This window comes from Humulus lupulus, chromosome 1 (genome assembly GCF_963169125.1).
Source record: "Humulus lupulus chromosome 1, drHumLupu1.1, whole genome shotgun sequence".
NCBI lineage: Eukaryota > Viridiplantae > Streptophyta > Magnoliopsida > Rosales > Cannabaceae > Humulus > Humulus lupulus.
The window spans coordinates 302274477-302286487 of NC_084793.1; the positions used below are offsets into that span (position 1 = coordinate 302274477).

Consider the following 12011-nt stretch of genomic DNA (forward strand, 5'->3'; position numbering starts at 1 on the left):
GACGAGGATAGGATCCGGTCCGGAGCAGCCGCGAGTCCTTCTGGCCAAGGTAACCCTTACATGTTTAGGAATTTAGATAGGGCCATTGCCGACCCCCGGCTAGCTAGGCTCAATCCCAAACAGCTCGTCCAACGTCACCGAAATGATCCGGACCTGGATACAACCCTACTTCACTGTGTCGACCAGCTCGTGCTGGATTACCAAGATAGCCGACCTAGGGGTACCGTAGTCGTAGATAACACCCTAGCCTTTAGGTCGATCCTATTTGAGGAGTATGGGACCAATCTTTGGTCATGGCCATCACTTCGAAGGGGTGCCGTAGCTCCAGGACTTAGGCAATATGTAGAAGAATCTAGTCCGGAACTAGAGTCGGATCCAGAACTTACGCCAGCTCGGGAAATAATCGACTTAGATTCTCCCGCAGGAGCTCCGGGACCGATGGTCGTAACCATAGGTTCTTCTTCTAGCTCGGGGGGTAGGATCCCTTTTAGAATATATATATATACTTGAATTTCTTCTTTTTCCCCCTTTGTTGTTGTTTTTGAATGGCTGTTAACTTGTGTACTAACCATATCTTTGTTTTGACAGAAGAGATGTCTCAGCCCGGAGGGAGTCTTCGAGCTGCGTTCGCCGGGGGGAATCCCTCAGCGGGGGCCTCTGGGCCCAAAATGAAGAAGCCCCAGACCTTTAAGAAAATCGCCGGGACCCCGACCAAGTCTCCTGCAAAGGAGAAAGAGCAGCCCCCCGCCGCTCAGGTCGTGGGAACTGATCCTCCTGCTGCTGGGGGGAGCAACATGGCCCCACCCCTTCCGCGAGCTCCGGCCCTCGTCCGGGACACAGGGGCGGAGCCCGGGACTTCGGTAGTTTGAACCTCCGAGGTGCGCATCCCGGTTAACCCCCAGGACCTGGAGAAGATTCCCGAGGCCTTCCGGAGGACGGTGTATGAATCGGCGAACTACGCCGTCAACCACATCTACAAGTTCAACGAGAAGGAGCTCAGGGCCATCGAAACCAGGAGCCTGGTGGGCATGCTAGAGTCTTCATTGGGCATGACGGTAAGCTGAACCCACCATTTTATGGTTTTTGATTATCATGCCTTGCCCTGTTTTTTTTTCTAAGGCATGTGCCTCTCCATTTTCGCAGAGCGTCGTTGCCTTTCATCGGAGCATAGCCAGGACCAAGGCCCAGCTCGAGGAGATAAGGAGCGAGCACCATGCGGTGGTGGCCAACCACCAGACCTCCTTGCAGGCGGCTAAGGACGCCCTGGCGGCCGCGCAGGCCGAGCTGAAAGAGGCCTGTCCCAAGCTGCAAGAGCTCGAGACCACCAAAGCCGCCCTCGCCGCCTCGCGGACCGACCTAGACACTACGAAGGCCGAGGCCAAGGCCGCCCTGGAGGCCGAGCAGGCAACTTCAGGCACCGCCATGGAGGACGTGTTCTACCATTGCTGGGCCTATAATCAGGACGCCGACTTCTCCTTCTTGGCAGCGGACGTCTGGGAGCCCTTGCTGGAGAAGTTCAAAGCTCGCCTCGAGAAAGAAGCACCTTCCGAGGCCGGGGAAGTCTCCGGCGCGGCTGACTAGGGCGAGACGGTGACCTCCAAGGGGCCAACTGGTGGAACCTAGGGCCTTTCCATTCTGCCCCCACTCTTTCTTTTTTTTTTTTGTTGTAACTTTTGCATGAGGTATTCCCACCTCGAGACAATTAATTTTTACCTTTGAATTGATTAACTCCCTTTTGCCTCTACGCATTTTGGTTACAATTTTTTCATAAACTTAGTTCACGTTAACTTTTATCAATATCTCGTGCTCTTTAGGAAGAACAACGATCAATAGATTTAAATCAACTTCTAAGTTTTATGACCTGGTTGTATCCAGGAGCTTAATTTGAAAACTTAGTTTGTGTTAATTTTTATCAATATCTCGTGCTCTTTAGGAAGAACAACGATCAATAGATTTAAATCAACTTCTAAGTTTTATGACCTGGTTGTATCCAGGAACTTAATTTGAAAACTTAGTTCGTGTTAATTTTTATCAATATCTCGTGCTCTTTAGGAAGAACAACGATCAATAGATTTAAATCAACTTCTAAGTTTTATGAGGCGACCTGGTTAAATCCAGGAGAGGACTTAGTTCGCGTTAATCCTTATCAATATCTCGTGCTCTTTAGGAAGAACAACGATCAATAGATTTAAATCAACTTCTAAGTTTTATGAGGCGACCTGGTTAAATCCAGGATAGGACTTAGTTCGCGTTAATCCTTATCAATATCTCTCGTTTTCTAAGAAAAACAACGATCAATCGATATGAATCAACTTCTAAGTCATTAAGGCGACTTGGTTATATCCAAGTACCATATGCCCCCCAAGTAACTGGGAAAGGGTCTTTTGTGGTTACTTTAGATTACACTTGAAAACATGTACAAACATAGACAAAAAGTTAATTCTCATTGCTTAATACATAAAAAATGGCCTTTCAGGCCTTACAAGTGAATCATTGATAATATCTCTTCAAATGGATGGCATTCCAAGTTCTTGGGACTGCCCCTCCATCAAGACGAGTTAACTTATAAGTTCCCTCCTTAATGACCTCGATGACTTGATATGGTCCTTCCCAGTTCGGTCCCAAGACTCCATCTTTGGGATCTTTACTGGCCAAGAAAACTCTCTTGAGGACCAGGTCGCCAACGTTAAAGACGCGATTTTTGACTTTTGAGTTGAAATAGCGAGTGATCTTCTGCTGATAATGGGCGAGCTGGAGTTGTGAATCTTCTCGTCTTTCATCAATCAAGTCTAAGGAAGTGCGAAGAAGCTCGTGGTTGCGATCCTGGTCGTATAACTGGACCCTATGCGAAACCACCTTAATTTCCACGGGGAGGACTGCCTCACTCCCAAAGGTCAAGCAAAAAGGAGTATGACCCGTAGGAGTCCGATGCGAGGTCCGGTATGCCCAGAGAACCTGGGGGAGCTGTTCTGGCCAGACCCCCTTCGCTTCATCTAGTCTCTTCTTGAGGCTCGCCTTTAACGTCTTGTTGACAGCCTCGACCTGGCCATTCGCCTGAGGATAGGCCACGGAGGAGAAACTTTTCACAATTCCGTACCTCTCACAAAACTCGGTGAACAGGTCACTGTCGAAATGAGTCCCATTGTCAGAAACAATCTTCTTGGGCAGCCCGAATCGGCAGATAATGTTCTTAACCACGAAGTCAAGGACTTTTTTGGAAGTTATCGTTGCCAAAGGTTCTGCCTCAGCCCACTTCGTAAAGTAGTCGATGGCCACCATGGCGTAACGGACCCCGCCTTTTCCAGCAGGGAGGACGCCAACCAAGTCGATCCCCCAAACTGCAAACGGCCATGGGGAAGAGATCATCTTCAGCTCGACTGGGGGAGCTCAGGCAACTGTGGCGAATCGCTGGCACTTATCACACTTTTTCACGTATGAGATCGAGTCTTTGGACAGAGTTGGCCAGTAATAACCTTGCCTCAAGACCTTTAAGGCCAAGCTTTGCCCCCCAGTGTGATCTCCGCAAAAACCCTCATGCACCTTCTGCAGGATGGCCTGTGCTTCGCCTGGAAGAACACATCGTAGGAGAGGTAAGGAGTGCCCACGTCGGTATAACACCCCATCTACTATAGTATACCTGGGAGCTTGATACAGAACTCGCTGCGCATCATTACACCCTTCAGGTAGCTTTCCCCCGACGAGATACTCAAGGATGGGGGTCATCCAGGTCGGCCTGACGTCGATCATCTCGACCTTCATCCTAACTTCTTCTATACTTGGTTTCTCCAAGAATTCTATTGGCACTAACCCCAAGGTCTCCGTCTCCCCGGAGGTAGCGAGCTTGGCAAGAGCATCTGCGTTAGCGTTCTGTTCCCGAGGTATCTGCTCGATCGAGCCTCGCCCGAATGCGGCCAGCTCAACTTTTACCTTTGCTAGGTAGGCAGCCATCTTGGGTCCCCGTGCTTGATATTCACCCAGAACCTGGTTTAGCACGAGCTGGGAGTCACTGAAGCACTGGACGGAGCTCGCCTTCAGCTCCTGGGCTATCCTTAGCCCGGCCAGCAAAGCTTCGTATTCGGCCTCGTTGTTGGAGGCCTTGAATCCGAACCTCAACGCCGAGTGGAATCTATGTCCTTCAGGGGATATCAAAATGATTCCAGCCTCGGAGCCGTTCTCGTTGGATGAACCATCCACGAATATCCTCCACGATGCCTGGGCCGAGGTGACCTGGGGTGAGTCTTCTGCAGGATCCTCCTGGAATCCTGTGCACTAGGCTAAAAAATCAGCCAGGGCCTGACTCTTTATAGCAGTTCACGGAGTGTACAGAATCTCAAACTGGCTGAGCTCTATTGCCCACTTTAACAAGCGTCCCGATGCTTCAGGTTTTTGCAAAACCTGCCTTAAAGGCTGATCGGTCATGACGTGTATTGAGTGGGATTGGAAGTACGGCCTGAGCTTTCGCGAGGCCGTGACAGGGCAGAACGCCAATTTCTCCATCAATGGGTATCGGGATTCAGCTCCGAGAAGTCTCTTGCTGATGTAGTAGATTGGCCTCTGAATCCGGTCTTCTTCTCGGACCAATACGGCACTGGCTGCATCCTCCGTGACAGCCAGGTAGAGAAAAAGAGGCTCTCCTGCTTTTGGTTTGGATAGTACGGGTGGCTCGACCAGATGTGCCTTCAGGTCGAGGAAAGCGCTTTCTCACTCTTCTGTCCACTCGAACTTCTTATTTCCTTGGAGCAGGTTGTAGAATGGCAAACATTTGTCGATGGACTTGGAAATAAACCGATTGAGGGCCGCCACTCTTCCTGTCAGGCCTTGGACATCTTTGCGCGACCTGGGTGAGGGAAGCTCGAGCAACGATCTGATCTTGTCGGGGTTCGCCTCGATTCCTCGGGTATTGACGATGAAACCCAGGAATTTTCCCGATGCGACTCCAAAAGTGCACTTCTGCGGATTTAGCCTCATGCCATACTCCCGTAGTATCTTGAAGCATTCCTCCAGGTCAGAAACATGGTTATCGGCAGTCTTTGACTTGATTAGCATGTCGTCAACGTACACTTCCATGTTTTTTCCGATTTGGTCTACGAACATTCTATTCACTAACCTTTGATACGTAGCTCCGACGTTCTTCAGCCCGAAGGGCATGTCCTTGTAACAATAAACGTTAGTCGGGGTCATGAAACTGGTGTGCTCCTGGTCCGCCGGATTCATGGCGATCTGATTGTAGCCTGAGTACGTGTCCATAAAGGACATGAGCTCGTGCCCCACCGTGGCATCCACCAACTGGTCAATCCTTGGCAATGGAAAACAATCCTTGGGGCAGGCTTTATTCAGGTCAGAGAAGTCGATGCAGGTCTGCCATTTCCCGTTGGGCTTCGGGACCAGCACGGGGTTGGCGACCCAAATCGAAAACTTTACTTCACGGATAAAGCCGCATTTTTTGAGCCGGGCTACTTCTTCCTCTAAGGCTTCAGCCCGGGTTGTTCCTAGGCGTCTCTGCTTCTGGGACTTTGCAGGAACGCTTTTATCCAGATGAAGTGTGTGCATGATGACACTCGGGCTGATTCCCACCATGTCCTCGTGTGACCACGCAAACACATCCAGGTTACCCCACAGAAATCTGATCATCTCCACCCTCCTCTTGCTGCAGAGGTTTTTTCCGAGCTTGACCATCCGTGATGGGTTCTGCGGATCAATGTTTACCTCCTCGAGCTCCTCAATAGGTTGGAGCTCGGATCTGTCCTCGCCTATTCGGGGGTCAATATCCTCACTTAAGACGATATTTTCCCCTTCGGCGCTTTGAGGTTTTTCAATCTCAGGACCAGACAAGGGGTCCCGAGATTCCTCTTCACCATTTTAGATGGCCATTGCCAGCTGCCCGGGTTTCGATTTTCCCTTCATGGAAATGTTGTAGCATTCCTTGGCAGCGAGCTGATCACCACAGACAGTGCATATTCCCGTTGTGGTAGGAAACTTCATCGCGAGGTGGCGAATGGAAGTGACAGCCTCAAAGGCTATGAGCGTAGGCCGTCCCAAAATTGCGTTGTACGCAGCGGAGCAATCGATGACCACGAACTCGAGGAGTTTGGAGACTGTCCGAGGTCCTTCCCCCAGGGTGATCACCAGCTCGATAGTCCCTATAGCCGCTGATCCTTCTCCCGAAAAACCATATAGCATCATGGAGGTCGCCTTCAGCTCGGTGACAGTCAAACCCATCTTCTCTAATGTGGACCGGAATAGGAGGTTCACCGAACTCCCATTGTCGATCAGCACCCTTCTAACCCTCCGATTAGAGATCTGAACCGCTACGACCAGAGGGTCATTGTGCGGGAACTGGACATGGCTCGCATCTTCTTCTGTGAAAATGATCGGTTGCTTCTCCAATCGTTGCTGCTTTCGCAGGCGCTGCTCCGGGACGAACTCTACTCCATTGTACGCCTTAAGCTCGTTCACGTACCTCTTCTGGGCACCCCTGCTCGTGCCAGCCATATGCGGACCTCCAGAGATGGTGGATATCTCCCCTCCTATCACGGAATGAGGGACGTCCTGATCTATCCGAGACCCGGGATGACTGTCCGGGACTTCCGGAGCAGGTCAACTTGCTGGAACCCTGTTCCGCGCGTACTGGGACAAGGGGCCGGCTCGGATGAGAGTCTCGATCTCATCTTTCAGATGCCTACAATCATCAGTATTGTGGCCAACATCGTTGTGAAAACGGCAAAACTTGGAGGTGTCTCTCTTCCCCTTTTGGTGCTTCAACGGCTCCGGCCTCTTCCAGGGGAGGCGAGTAGAGTTAGCTAGGAAGATATTCTCCCTATACTGGGTGAGCTCTGTATAAGTCGCGTAGACGGGCTTGAACTTGTCTACGGACTTATTCTTCTTTGGGTCGTGCTGGTTGTTTTCGCCATTCCCCTTTCTTTTGCCTCCACCGAGCTGGTTGTTTTGTGTGACGTTTTGGGTCGCTGCCACGACCTCCGTCCCTACTCCAGCGGGCTAATCAGGGACCTGGCTGGTTCCTGCAGCTGAGGCTTCGGCTTCCTCCAAGTTGATCCATTCCTGGGCCCTGTTGAGGAATTCGTTAACCGAGCTGACTCCCTTTCTTTTGTATATCTTTCCAGAGTTCCCCTCCGACGAGGATTCCAGTTCTCATGGACATGAGATTGGAGCTATCATCCGCGTCTCTGGCCCGAGCAGCGACGTTCGCAAATCTGCTCAGGTAGGCCTTTAGAGTTTCGCCAGGCGGCTGCCTCACGTTAGCCAGAGAGTCGGCCTAGACGCGGGAAGCTTGGGAGGCTCGGAATGCCCTTTTGAAATCAGCCGAGAAAGTTTTCCAGGAGTTGATTGACTGTCTTTTGCCTTGCTTGAACCACTGCCTGGCTGGTCCAGTCAGTGTGGAAGGAAAGATTAAACACCTCAGCTCGGGGTCAATGTTGTGGGCCATCATCAGGGTGTTGAACATCCCCAGATGATCCGACGGATCTCCGTCCCCATTGAACTTAGACAGGTGCGGCATACGAAAACCAGGTGGGTAAGCCGTTGCTGCTATGCTGGGGGCGAAGAGCTCCTTCTCGTCCCCTGAATCATATTCATCTTTTTCTTTCTCTGACAGGAGCTTCCTCATCAGCTCCTCCATCTGGGCCAAGCGCTCGATGGTTTGGTCATGATGTCCTTGGTTATTCCGGGGCTGTTCAACAGCTCCGGATCCATTGTACATATTAGGTGGGCTATTGCTCCTCCTATCTTGAGATAGGTTATTTGGGGCATTCCCGCCGTTATGTACTTCGGACAGGGCCCCCCCTGAGCGAGCATGGCTGTCACCTCCTGCTGGCTCCCCTCTATGAGAGTTAAGGCGATCTCGCAGGTCGCCCCCTTGGGTGTCTCGAGGGCTTTGTGCCGAGCTCAAACGCTGACGCAGATCTCCGCCAGAAAGGTCACTCCGGCGACTGCCGGTCCAGTAGCTCCTGTTAGAGAGACTTGGAGTCCGCCTTTGGTGGTGAGGATCTGGGCTTTCCTTCGGCGCCCTGCTATGTCGGGGAGGTCCGGCTGATGGCGGGTTCCTCCTGCTACTTCCATAGGGTGGAATATCTCGGACGAGCTGAGGAGGATATGGATATCTGATTGGAGACGGAGGATGCCTGACCGGAGAGGCAATCCTAGTTCCGTCAAGACAGATCAAATTAGATGGGGGCCTTTCGGCCCTGCCAACCTCCGGGTCCCGCGCCTGGAGATCTGGACGAGGCGCAGGACGCCTATTGGGGACAGGCTGACGCTGCGAGCCCTCCCCGGACCTCATTCTGGAATTTCCCCGAGCTCTCCTGGGCGCGCTCGAGGCTGTTTGGGAGCTAGGAGTCAATGTTCTGACCGAACGGTTGTACTGCTGTTGTTCGGCTCTAGGCATTCCTTCGAAGGTTGCCTCTCGACAATGCGACGAGGGAGTGGAGTTAGCTGTCAGAAGTCTATCCGAGTGGCTATGCCTGGACCGATTACCCCGGCGAGACTTAGGAGCCTCGCCTTGCCTCTCTCCGACGTTAGCATCGGTTGTGACAGGGGGTAGTCGGGGCAGCACATCCTTGATCTGCTGGTTAGCTATTGCTAGCTGGCTCCTCAGCTGAGCATTCTCCATTTCCACTGCAGTGTAATAGCATGGGTTTAGATTAGGTGGCTGGGGCGCCGAACTTCCAGTGTCGTCTTGGCCCGCCGGCTGCTTGCCGGGCCGCTGTTGGACTTCAGGAATTTGTTCACCAGGGATGGCAGTATGATGAGCCTCCTGCCCATCATGTTGTTCCGTCTCGTTACCGTGTCTGGATCGGGTAGTCACCATAGTTGGATTGCGACAGCACCAATCGAACTTGCTCTCAATGAAAGCACAAAACTGTTGACGCGGTTCTTCGCCAACAGGTAATTAAGAAAAGAAGAGAAAGGGATTAGTGCTTAGGTTGAACCGAAATAGATAAATGATCTAAGAAATGAAATGGTGACTCAAAATACGTTTTTTAAGTGGTTCAAAGGTTAAAATCATTCTACTCCACTAGTCAGTGTTATTGCTATATTCTGGGTATTTGATTACAGGGTATTTCTTACAATATATCATCCAACCCCTATTAACTCCCAAGGTCTCTATATTTATAGGAGAAGGCACCTGGGAGTTGGTAAGAAGGTCATCCTGTGACCTTCTTACCTATCATGTCAACTCTGTGACGTTCATGATTAATTCCTAAACCTGACACATTAGTGTGATCAAATCAATAGGTAAGGGGATAATGGGCCTCACGGCCCAACCCAATCGTGGGTGTCTGAATACGCACGTTCCTACTGCGTGTCTGAGAAGTCAGGGGTATATCAGACATGTGATGTCTGATATATGCACGTTTATCTTGCGTGATTGACTTTATAAAAGGTCACAGCCTCCAACTCCAGCTCGCACCACGAGCTGGATACTTCCCTCGACCTGCGGCCTTCAGAGTCCAGACTCAGTCCTTAAGCAATCTTGGCGAACCCTTAGGTTACCTCGAGCTAAGGAGGTAGGACCTTACGATGGCAGCTCCGGTCTTGGGGATGTCCACGTGGTAGTCATGATTAGGCCGTATCTCAGCTCGCTAATCAGCCTGTGGGAAAATCAGGGCGTACAATTTCAATTTTATCTTGTGATTTATTCAATTTGAATCTAATGCTTGTGAATGATTGATCACCATTGACATGAAATATATGATTTTGATTCGAAATCTAAGAAGTGAGAATTGAATATGCTGTAATTGAATTAACATTTCATATTAGGACGATAGTACCTGTGTTGTTTATGTAGTTTTAGGGTTGTTAATCTTAATGCATATCTTATGTTTATTTATCACATAGATGTAGAAAATTTCCATAGGATTGAGACTTATATATCCTAGTATGAATATAAGTTAGTATTGTTGACCTGCTATCACAAGAGAAAATTGAATCATAAGATTTGTGTTAATGAGAATTAAAGGGGATGGTTGATGAAATTGATTGCCCTAGTTCTTAATCCATTGAATTTTCTTAACGTTGTTTATTTTCAGTTCTTGAAGTTAATTTCAGGTTTTTGTTTCATATTTTTAGTTCATTCTTGTGACTCAATTATATTTAGCCAAATGGAAATAGGAGTTAAGTCTTGGTACTTAATATACAGTCCTCGTGGGAACGATCTTTCTTACATTATATTACTTGTTAAACGAACGCATATACTTGCGTGTATACAATTCGTAACAATTTTTTGGTGCCATTGCCGGGGACTATTTTTACTAATATCAAGAAATTAGTTCATTTTCTAATTTGGTTGTTATTCTTTTATACCGTTCTAATTTTGGTTTTTTGCCATTTGTGATTTCAGATGTTCAAGTAATTTATGCGACGACAGGGATCAGAATCAAGGGTGCCTGTTGATCCTGAAATTGAGAAAACTTGCAGAAGAAATCGGAAACAGAAATGGGTAGAAAGGATGGCTCATAATCAAGCTGGTAATATTGGTGTTGTAGGAGTTGTGGAACAAGAGGCACCAGTTCAGCAACCAACACAAAGAAGTTTGAGAGATTACATGTTACCTACTGTCACAGGGGCACAATCATGTATTAGACCTCCAGCAGCTGAGGCCAATAACTTTGAGATCAAACCCGCCATTCTGCAAATGGTACAAGCATCAGTTCAGTTTGGGGGATTGCTAACAGAAGATCCAAACTTTCATTTGGCAAATTTCTTGGAGCTATGCGCCACATTTAAAATGAACTGAGTGACAAATGATGCAGTGAGGTTGAGACTGTTCTCGTTTTCACTAAGGGACCAAGCAAAGAGTTGGCTTATTTCCTTGGAAGCCAATTCTATCACAACATGGGAGGAGCTCACTCATAAATTTTTGGCCAAATTTTTCCCACCATCATTATCTGCAAGGTATAGAGGTGAAATCAACAATTTTCACCAAAGAGATGGTGAGTCATTGTATGATGCGTGGGAAAGGTTTAAGGAGTTGTTAAAAAAATGTCCCCACCATGGAATTGAAAAATGGATGTTAGTCCATATTTTTTATAATGGTTTGTGCGGTACTACTCACACAATCATTGATGCAGCGTCTAGAGGAGAGTTCATGAGTAAGAGCACTAATGAGGCTTATGATCTGTTGGAAGAAATGGCTATGAATAACTATCAGTGGACATCAGAAAGAGAAACCACTAAGAAGGCGACTAGAGTGCATGAATTAGATGTCACCTCGATGTTGTCAACTCAAGTGGCAACATTGACAAAACAGTTACAGCTGAATAATATTCAAGCTCCAGTTATGCAGATGCAAGTCATGTGTGAGTTATGTGGATGGCCTCATTTATTTGAACAATGCACAATGAGGGATTTTAATAACATTCCTATGGAGCAAGTGCAAGCAATATGGAACTTCCTACGGCCCTCCAACAACCCATATTCCATGAGTTACAATCCTGGGTGGTGGAATCACCCAAATTTTTCTTAGAAAAGTGGTCAGGGTAGTCAGCAACAATTTCAACAGAATCAACCTCAGTATCCACGACCTTCTCCTGGGTTTTATCAGCAGCAACTAGTAAGACCCGCACAGCAACCAATGCAAGCAAAACAAGATGGTTAGGCTGATGTGTTAACTCAATTTATGACAGAAATGAGGTCATCAATTCGGAGCTTGGAAACTCAAATTGGACAGTGGCCCACGTTAATGGCAAACCGAGCTCAAGGGAATTTTTAAAGCACTATTGAAGTAAATCTGAAGGGAAATCTTAATGAACAGTGCCAGGCTATTACCTTGAGGAGTGGAACCATGTATGAGGGACCAAGTATGGAGACAAAAGTTGAGCAGAAGCAGGATCAACAGACACCTACTATTGAGGACAAGAAGACAAGCGAAGAGAAGGTTACTGAGAATCTTCCAGCAAAAGAAGTGGTACCTCCAGTGTCTATAGATCACCACATTAAGGTTCCATATCCATAGAGACTCCAAAAGAACCGTCTTGACAAGTAGTTTGCAAAGT

The 12011-nt window shown here is 48.5% G+C and overlaps 1 non-coding gene across 1 annotated transcript; it reads right to left on the reverse strand.

Moving 5' to 3' along the window:
• Window positions 1-10909: 10909 nt before the first annotated feature.
• Window positions 10910-11016, reverse strand: LOC133813034 (small nucleolar RNA R71). Its single transcript, XR_009884082.1, has one exon. It is a non-coding gene; the product is annotated as a small nucleolar RNA R71 (small nucleolar RNA).
• Between the last annotated feature and the right edge of the window lie 995 nt (window positions 11017-12011).